Raw genomic sequence first — 10,250 nt, 5'->3', positions numbered from 1 at the left:
CTGCTGTTGAACGGCTAGCGTAGTCTAGGCCTGTGATGGCTAAGAGGGGGGCACAAGTAGCGGTGGGATACGGCGTGCAGCGTCCCCTTGTCTTGCTGCAGATGCATGCGAGTGCCCTGACTGACGAGAATGGCGGGAGGTTGGGCTTTGGCGAGAGGGGTTTTTTAGCTGGACATCCATGCCGACGGGAGAAGAAAAATGCCAAGCGCACCCGCGTCCCGCAACCTGAGCGCGATTGCGCACACAGTACACCGTGACACTTCCACTCCATCGGCGACATTACAGGGACCATCCGGCGGCCATGGCTAGGCCAGCCTCTGCGAGCCTCAGTGATATCCATATATCGCAAGGCTATCGGGTTGCGTGGCGCCACGCACAGAGTAGTACTCGGGCGTGCATCTGTATTGGGTTCGGGACATGACATGGCTGTAGATAAACTACATTGGCTTTTATTTGGGCGTTTGCATTGCGTTTTTGTTGGATGTCCTTCTGCCAGAGCGGTTGTCCCCTTCCACCTGTCGAACTTACCCAGCGGCGTCTTGTACTCGAGTTTCTCTAGGTACCGAATATGTAGGAGTTTTGTCGCCCTGGATCTTTCAACGGTAGGCAGTTGCGTTTCACGTTCGGCCAAGTGTTAGGGGGGCGGGGGTTCTCCCGGAGCGCGCGAGTGGCACGCTTGACGACTGTCGCGCGCTTGTTCCAAGTGGAACAACAGGCTGGTGATGGATCGGCACGGTCGTGATCCACTCCCAACCAAATCGCAACACGCTCTTGATTGCGCTGCAAACAGGTCACAACTAGCTGAGGGAGGGTTGCGCATACCTCGCCAACAACCAAGAAAGGATAGAAAGCTCACCACAAGACATGAGCCGGCGGCAGGTCATCCTGAGAGGAGGGGAGCGAGAAGAGGGGGAGGGCCCGCTCCACCTCATCTGGCGTAAAGCACATCAGAGGCATCTGGGTGCGACGTAAGGTTGCAAGCCTCAAACTGAGGCACAGGTGATGAGTATCGTGTATCGTGTGGCTCGAGGTGTGGATGCCCGCGACTCGACAAACCCTTTGTGAAGGTCCATGAGAATCATTCGGCATATGCATGTTGCATCAATACCACCCCAGCCACAGCACCAACGCAGGGGGTGACTTGGGTATGGCTGGTGTTGTGATCGGTGTTCGGTGTTCGCATCTTCGGGTCCCTTGGCTGGCACGATACTGTGAACTGCCTCAGGGCATGAAGCGGAATTCCTCCCGGCCCAGGATGGCCCCTCCCCGAATGTCACACGCTTGGAGGGTTCGGCTGCTGCAGCTTGACAGGAGGAAATCCACAGTCATGAGATTGATGGAGGATTCCCGAGAGTCAGACGTCGGTGGGCCGCATTGTGTTGCAGTCGCCTCGTAAGCGGATGTTGCATATGTGCAGGTATAGCGATGATGCTCCAAGAGTCTGAGGATAACCAGGCGACCGAGGGCTGCGACGGTGCTGTGAGATGGGGGCTTGGTGTTGCAGTCGAGAAGGATGGGGAGCGGGGTCGCACGCGCTGCCTACCTACATCCTTACCTACCTGGGCAGGTCCTCCAGGGCGCAGCTCCTGCTCGGATGAGGCTCTGGGAGGAACCCGTTTGGGGGCAGTAACACCTGCTGACATATGGGACACGGCGAGCTCTACTTCCTGTGCGGGGGCCACAATCCAGTCAACGAGCGCGAGCCAGCGACGACCCCTTGTCCCTGCCGAGATCGGACTCGGAAGAATTCCCACCTGCGCATCCAACCGAATTTTGCCCTGCTCGGCCCGGTGCCTCTTTCCCCTGATCTTTGATCTCTTCCAAGTGTTGGACCCCACGCCCCGGCCTCCTGGGACCAGGTTGGGACCTGCCGAGAAAGTCATCCACTCTAAACGACTGGCCAATCGTCTTGATGTGCTTTGCTGACACCCGAACTCATAGGCCCCACCCCTGGTCGTTCCCCATCCGCGACCCTTGCCTATTTGTTGCCCGCGGAGGCGGCCTACAGATCACGTCACCCCCTATCCCAAACCCTACCTAACCATCGTCCTCTGCCCTGGAGCCCTGAAGAGTGCTCGGCCTCTTGCTCGCGACCGGCGGTCCAATCACCTTGCCCCGCTTTCTTTCGAGGGTTGAGAAGAAGAGGGGAATGAGAGGGCTAGCTGGCGGACTTCGTCTGTCGCTAGAGCTCGTCGGCAGTCGATGATGATGGTCTAGGTCGATTTTGGATGGGAGAGAGGGTGGGAAGAGAAGGGGGGGGGGGCGGGGGGAGGATGGGTAGCAAACTTGATCTCGATGAAAGACTCTCACTCGATTCCCAACCTTGCAACTGTTTGTGCCCCTGCTGCAGCTTTTCTGCAGTTTCCGCTCCACCATTTGCAAAGATCCAAGACATTAGACCCAGAGGTTCGTCATGTTTTGTGGGCGAAGAAGAGGCACACGAACTGGTTCCCCCCCCCAAGACGTCGGGTTTGTTGCTTGCTCGTTCGTCCCGCTTGCCCGCTTACCTGCAGGTGTTCGTCTGAAGTCGGCGTTCGCGCGCGTGTGCATCTTGATTGCAGCGGACATTGATTTTCTCTTCCTTTTTACCCGACTGCAGGCAAGCAGGCGGCGTGCTTCATGCACCTTCATCCCTCATGCCGCGTGATGGGAAGAAAAGGTCCCGAACCGACTGAAAAACGGTCGGGTTCCTGCAGATGCGTCCGTCCTCGCTGCCAGTGATATCGCTCTCCGCACATCTTTTTATGACCTGGTAGATCACATGCCATCGCCCCCCTCACTCTGGGCGTAGGAGGCAAGGTACTGTCCAGTGCCCGGACACGTTCAATTAGGAAGCGAGGCACGGTAAAGGGGCAGGCCAGGTTGTGCTGAATCGTACAGGCCATGGCTCTCCACAATCCTACCTCTCAGGTCTCGATGCATCCCCTGCTGGCTGCTCTCCTCTGGGGAGCCCTTGGCAGCCCGACCTGGCGCTACATTACTGAGTCCATAGCGAATCCGCCCGCTTGCCTATAAGCATGTCCTGGTATTGTCAATGGCGTGCATGTTGATTCGCGACGTTCCCGTCCATCCGAACCCCGACCAGGCTTTGGGCAGGCAGTCTCGGCCGGACCGCTGATTTGACAAGCAACAGGGCAGGACAAAGCAATAATAAACGCAAAAAAGCGTTGTGGCCCCCGAAGAGACATGTCAAGACCGTTGTCAAAGTCAGAGGGTGAGGCCGTGCGCCGGACCGCCCCCTGAGGCTTTCCCTGTCCTGCCTCGCCCGGACCCCCAGTGCCCTGGCCGGCGGTCGTAATTCTGCTCGGATCCGCCCCGTGATGGCCCTCTTGAGCCATCTAGAGAAGGGGGGGGGGGGGTCAAGGGGGATAATCTTGATACATGTAAGTAGGTACGCTGAATGAAACCATAAGGTGGGATTCAGGGATCTTGGGCAGCACGACAAAAGCGCGCCGGGCATCCCAGCTGCATTAGAAGACGAACAGACCGCAATCGGGATGCAAAATTGACAGGCCTTTCACTTCAAGTCTTCGGATCCCGCGACCGTGGATGAGCGTACTTAATCTGGGCGCTGAGACACCAACAAGCCGGGTCGTTTCGTGACGGTAGCACTGCCTATTGGTCAGGTGCTGCATTTAGAAAAGTTGAAAATTGCCCTTGGTTTGAGAGTACAATCAAATTATTGCGCATCGAAGTAGAAACTGCAATCATCCGCTTCCGATCAAACAGTGACTGACACCTGAAGACGACGTGCATAGGCCTTCCCGGACCGCTGCAGATGAGCGGCGCCGGCGCCACCTTCTAACCTGGGTGTCCTGGTTATCGAGAGGAACCGACAGGTCGAGGCCAGGGGGGAAACGACTGGACCGTGCAGACACGGACTTCTTGCACACGGAGCTGCGGCGAGGGGTTTGACAGACGGCGATAACATGCACACAGATCCGGATAGGTCCGGGCAGGTCCTGGCCATGGACCTGTCGTTCAAGGAAAACACGGACTCGACGATAGCATTGGGCGGTGACACGTCATTGCCGGTCTTCTTCATGGAATAAATCCAGGCACGTCCATGTCGATGTAGATGCCCATGTCCCACCACCCCCATGTTGGAAAAGATTTCGGCTACGGCGATCGTTCCGTCTCCCCACGGACTGGTGCGCGACATCGAGGGGCGAAGCGAGAAACGTCAAAATGATCTTTTTATTTTTCTCGCAAGGGCTGCCAATCATGCTATGCTGAGACTTTGACACCTCGGCGATCCTTGTGGCTAGGCCAATTTGAGCCGCAAAACCCTTTCCAGTCCCCTCATCGGAGTTTCCGACCCAAGATGGCATCTACTCCCTCGAAATGATAGTCATCAGGCTCGTCCGTCGGAACCGAAGCCAGACCAGTGCCGCGGTCTGTTTTAGTGTGGTATGGCCGCACTGCATGGCGCTTGTACCCAAGATACAAGGACCAGAATGCTCTGCGGTCGCCAATGGGGAGGGCGCGGAGGTTCCGACAGGTTTACGCCTGGGGGTAAGCTCGTTTGGTTGGGCGAAGGTGGTTGCGACATTACATATTTTCGCGTCTCCATACGACTTCATTGCAGGTTCATGCAGCGATCTTCTGTTTGAGCTGTCCTGATGCCTAGGTGTGTTTGATGCAGGTTCGTGACCTTTCTCCGAGGATCGAGCTGCTAGCCTGACGGGTTCTTCAGACCGAGATGAAGCTCGCCATGCATGCACTCACGCCGTGGCGAGGTGGCTTGGGGGCGCTGATAGTCAGACGCCGGTCCGCTTCGTTCAAGCGAGGCCAAGCGAGCCAGGCGACGCCCTAACAGGGGCACCAGCGATAGAACGCTTTACAGTAATCGCCGGTGATACTTGACACTGTTGCTGAAAGCCACGAGAAGAAGCACTCGATAGTGCTGGTGCTTGCTTGAAAGGTAGGCGCAGCCATCCGCATCCTGTGTGCTTTCCTTGATGCCACCTTTGCTGCCCTCGTGCTCCTTGGGTTGTGATGGCTGCGAGAGGTTGGCAAAGCATCATCCACCTCACTCGCAGGACCCTCCGCACCCCTCCTGACATGGCAGTTGACGCCAGTGTGGAGGGCTCAGCACATGGCAAGACCAGGTGCATGGGAGCATGGGAAGGGACGGGGCCTCCCCTTCAGGGTTCCTACCCAAGCTCGTTGGGTGGGCGGGCAGCGGGAGCCCTTGTCTTCCCCTGCTTCAAACCATCGTGTCCCGCCGCCCCGCCCAGCTATACCCCGCTTTTATCGCTTCGATGGGACTGCCAGGGGCCACCCATGCAGTTTCGGCTTCGTTTCAGCTCGAGCGGCGACCTCCGGGGGTTGACTTTGTCGGCCAGGGCCCTTCGTAGGCATGCATTGTCCCCTGTGATGAGTGGTCGTTTGCCAGCAGAAGATGCCTCGCCTTGCTCCTGGTGTTGTGTCAATCATTACGTAGAAGCACGCTGGACCCCGAGTGGCGTTGATTAGTGCATTCGAGATCTCCGGACCGCCTCCAGCTTTCACGCTGTGGCGTCAATGCCCACCATCTACTGATGCATACACCTTCCTGTTCAAGCACGCGTTTCATTTCGCTAATAGGTACAGACAGAGGTCGCAACAAGCGACGAGAAGGACCTGCGGCTGCTTTTGCTGCCCAGCTATCATCGCACCCACTCGTCACTGGGCGAGCTGGCTGGTTGCTGCCCTTCATTCGCCTAAGAATAGCTCCCACGTTTATGTTTCCGTGGCAAGGGGGATTATCTCCTCGCCACGAGGCTTTGCGACCTTTCCCGTGCAGCCCTCAAGGCAGACCAAGACTCTGCGTGCTTCACACGTTGGACTGATCCTCCACGACGCCACGCATGAACGTGTCGAACCCCTCCCCTCCCCCCACGGAGGGTGCAGCTATCTGCACTTGGTCCTTACTTGATTAGCAGTCAAGCACGTATTGCCTACGTCAACACCAGGTGACATCCTGTCGTGACGTAGGTTTGGAAGGAAGTCCACTGATGCACCTCGCCTCCCTGGTACACTGATGATCGGACATAAAGGGCCAATCGGGGAAGAACGTGTCGCCTGCATGTGGTGCTTCTTGCCTCACGGTATCAGCATCCACAGTAGCAATGGTCTTGCCGACTGAGGTGTTAGTACTTGGAACGGCAACTGCGGCCTCAGAATGTAAATGCAACCGTGGCCGAGGCAGACACACACTGATTGAGGGGGGGAAAGAGAGGTCCAAGCGCACACAATTAGTAGTGGAGGTGCGGGGAAGGTAGCTCGAAGCCTTGCTGTGAGTGCCTTCCTTCAGGAACAACTGACGCTGATGGCGTGGGTGGAACTTGCAACATCCCCAAGGCCGGCAAGGCAAGGCGTTGACTCTCATCAATACCACCACCACCACCGCTACCGCTACAGTAGGTATCTTGTTTACTTCGTTGCACCCGGCACCACCGTACCGCCTGACGCTCGCATCACCAAACTCATCTCACATGCTGTTTTGGAATGGTACAATAAAGTGGTACAGCCTTGCAACACACCAGACCTGGCTGGCTTACGACAGAGTACATCTACTGCCTTGCGTTGCTTGACTTGGGAGGCTGCCCAACCGGAACACTGCCTTTGAGCAGGCAAACCTTGGGCTGAGATCAGTAACGAAGCCACTTGACTTCAGTCCACTGGAAGAAAGTCCTGATCCACAACTAGCAAGAACTGTCAGCTGCAGCTGCGCCATGATTAAATTCTCTACATGGGTGCGACGTACAAGTACGGCGAAATCATCTAGACCTGCATGAATGGGCTTCCGCAACACCATATGACGCTCGCAACAATGCGACGTCGAAATGCCGAATCACGCTATTGACCTTATCTGGCAAGGGTGCTCCCCGTCCTTCACCTGGTCCCCGGGATGGGCTGCAGCCTGTGAGCTGAATCGACTGCTCACGCTCCAATAGGGGACCTCCCCCTGCCTACCCTGCCCTGTACTGAGGTTGGGCAGTATTGCGTGCGAAGAAAGGTGCCGACCGATCAAGCCGTATTCCTTTGCAGACTCGCATTGACAACGACTGTTCTTGATGTTGATAGCCATCACCGCCTGCTTACTGAGTACCACGTACATGTACGCCCGGGTCCAGCGGCACCTGGCAGCTGCATACACTGCGACTTTCGCATGGGCACGTTCAAGCAGCGGTGTTTCCTGTGAGGACCCTGGTCGCCCCTCGATTGCGATTTCATCGCCAAGCTGGACGGTGTGCGTCTGCTCCTCCGACCAGTAGACTGTGATAAGAACTTGTATTCACAAATGAAAATCGCCCTGCGCCGTTCTCGGCCGAAATGTAGGCCGATTGCAAGCATGAGAGGTTCGATATTTCGTCTAAAACCCCGACAGGCCCGTCACACTGCACTCCGCCTCAAGGTCTCTGTACGCCATCCTTACCGCGCCATTTAACCCTGTAGCTACAGGCAGGATGACACACATTGAACAGCTTGACTCAAGATCACCGGAGCAGTCGGCTGTTAGAGCACAACATGATGATCTGCCCCATCTTGGCGTGCAGCCGACCTCCGAAGCCGGGGCCCTCAGCCATTTACATGGACATCGACAAGGTGTGCAGTAGCAAAGCCAGGCTCATACATGTAGCCTGAGCTGTAATCCGGCATGGTAACAGGAATGTCAGCACGTCGGACACAACGTTGTTGGGAAAACCCAAGCCCCGACGGACCTTAGCGGGCGGATCTACACAAGTAACAAGGTCAGGGCATCCGGCCAAATACATGATGGAGCTCATCAATTGGCAGCGTCGTCAGGGCTGACTTTCAGCTCCCAGCGACGGCTTTGTTAGAGCCTCAGGGGCCGAAGCGCTAGTGAGTCGAAGGAATGCTGGGCTGAGCAGCGGGCTCATCTGCGTGACGGGGAGCGCCCTCCAGGGGGTGGTTCTTTCCACTCGTCACTGTCTGATCTAATGGCGGCGTTCCAGGTCTCTCGCACATCAGCCCTTCCTAAAATGACCTCAGTACATCCTATTGCGGTCGTGTCGGCTCCGCATCAAAGCAGCCGAGATTTGGAAACAAGACATCAGGAGAGTCTTCTGCGTCAAGGTGATCAACACGCCGCCGACATATCTTTCTCAACGGTCCATCTGATAATTCCGTCGGCCGAGGCTGTCCCCTGCTGAGAGCCAATTCGGATGTCGAGCCGACATGAACATGGTGTGATTGTTTTGCAAGCGATTCATGCTGGTGGAGGCCATGGAGCGAAACGAATCCATGAGCTTGCTTGGCTTCATCAGGACAGGGCGCCAGGTCGACCAGTACACCGAGCCCGTGGCTGCCCCGAGAGCTCCTAGTTGCTCCATATTCGGTTGTCGCCTTCCACACGTGACCACATATCAGGCGAACACTGTCAACATGGTACCCTTGCAAAATGACCAGAAGTGGATTGACAGCCACCTCCGCGTCGGAAAATATGTCCAGGTCAGGCTCAATACAATGTGGGACGAGCGAAGTAGCTACAGTATGGCCGTGACTTCCACCGGCCACGGGCAACTAGGAAAGCTCATTCCAAATTATCAATGGTGCGCCCTTACAAGGCGCGTTAAAAAGAGAAACAGTTGGGTCTTCAGAACCCACCCGCGAAAAACAAATTGATTCTGGCCTTAATGGATGGGGCATATCGGAACGACGTATGGTGCAGGCGGATTGGTCGCTGTGCTTTGTCTCAGTTGCATAGTACGGCCGGCTCAGGCTTTTGGTAACATCAGGTCCGGGGTTGCGAATCTTCAAATGAGACGCGCATGGCGATCATCAGGCTAGCTCGCGGCAGATGGGCCTGCCTTAATTCACAGTCCCAGAAGTCACGACGACGGTGAGCAGAAGAATGCCAGGCAAGACAGACAGTTTTTGCTGGGTCCACTGCCGAAAATTGGGACCGCATCATCTTCTTTGCGTAGGCCTGGCGGGGTCATGATCGTCACCGGCCATCCTGATTTATGCCTGGTTGGGAAAGGAGTTTGGGAGCCAGGTGACGTGCTCTTCTTCCCCGCTCCCCTGTGCTCTCAGGTCGAGACAGTCGACTCCTGGTAACGGTCTGGGCTGGGCTGGCCTGCCTCAAAGACAGGCACACCATCAGCCAACAAGTGTGACCATTCACATGTTCCCACCAACATGGCGTCGGGGCGTTATCCCAGCCCAAAGATCAGCGGGCGGTGGAGAACAGAGAGCCTGGACTGGGAGAATTTGGCGAGCCCGTTGCTGTGGTCATCCCGTTGCGGCTTGAAGCCGAATTATGGACTCTCTGTTGGGTTAGCTATTGCGGCTGGACGCCGGGACGAGCGGGGACGCTGGTATGTGGCTGACAATAGGCTACTGTACAGAGATTTGGGGCGAATTGGGACAGCAGTGGCTTTGCCTTTGTCCTGACAGGCAGCACAAGGCACTCTTACTCGTGTCATACCAAACAATCGACGTGAGGCTAAGCCAGCACCGATCCCGCACATTGGCGTCGCATGGGAAATTGCGCGAAACGGGTCCGGAATCTGGGAGAAGAGGAAATGCTAGCGAAGAGACGGCGGCGCGACAATGGTCATGCAGAGTGCGACGAAATGGATGGGCGTGGTCACGTACTCGACGACATTGGACTTGTTGCTGCGAATCTTGCTCCAGGTCTGTGCGCCTTCGGCCTGTACTCCGACCAGCCACCAGAACACGACTTTGATCAAGGGGTGGCAACCCTGGAGGAAAGAGACTGTGTGCTCTGTATCTGCACGCGAGTAAGGACGCCGGACCACGGAAATGGTCTCTTATCGTCGACATAAACGATAGTGCAGAGAGAGCCGTGTCGATCACTGGTTTCTCTACGCTGAAGCTGTCACCGTGAGGAGAGGACCAGTTCGCATGTGGCGGATGAAACATTGGAAGCTCGACAACGACGTCAGCGCAAAAGCCTGTCACGCACCACGCCTTCCTAAGCGTCTCAAGCAGGTAGGATCTGCTCCGCAAGAACGATCATCGTTTTGTGACCAGCGGTGTCTCCTCTCGACTAGCTACTACTCTGTGTCAGATCCTAGGCAATGGCAGTAGCCTACTGCTGTAACTACACGCTGCTTTGCCATCAGGCGTTTGTGCACTGAGTTGACAGCATGACAGGCTGTACTGTCTAGAGCGGAAGGACTTGACTCGAGAATCACGGCTGCCGTGTAACCTGAGCAGCGCTAGCTGGTCACAGAGGCTAGACCAACCCTTACCTGTTCGAGCTGGTAGACAGA

The sequence above is a fragment of the Verticillium alfalfae genome, genomic scaffold (genome assembly GCF_000150825.1).
Source record: "Verticillium alfalfae VaMs.102 supercont1.2 genomic scaffold, whole genome shotgun sequence".
Lineage (NCBI taxonomy): Eukaryota > Fungi > Ascomycota > Sordariomycetes > Glomerellales > Plectosphaerellaceae > Verticillium > Verticillium alfalfae.
Note: the sequence above shows the minus strand (reverse complement) of the source record.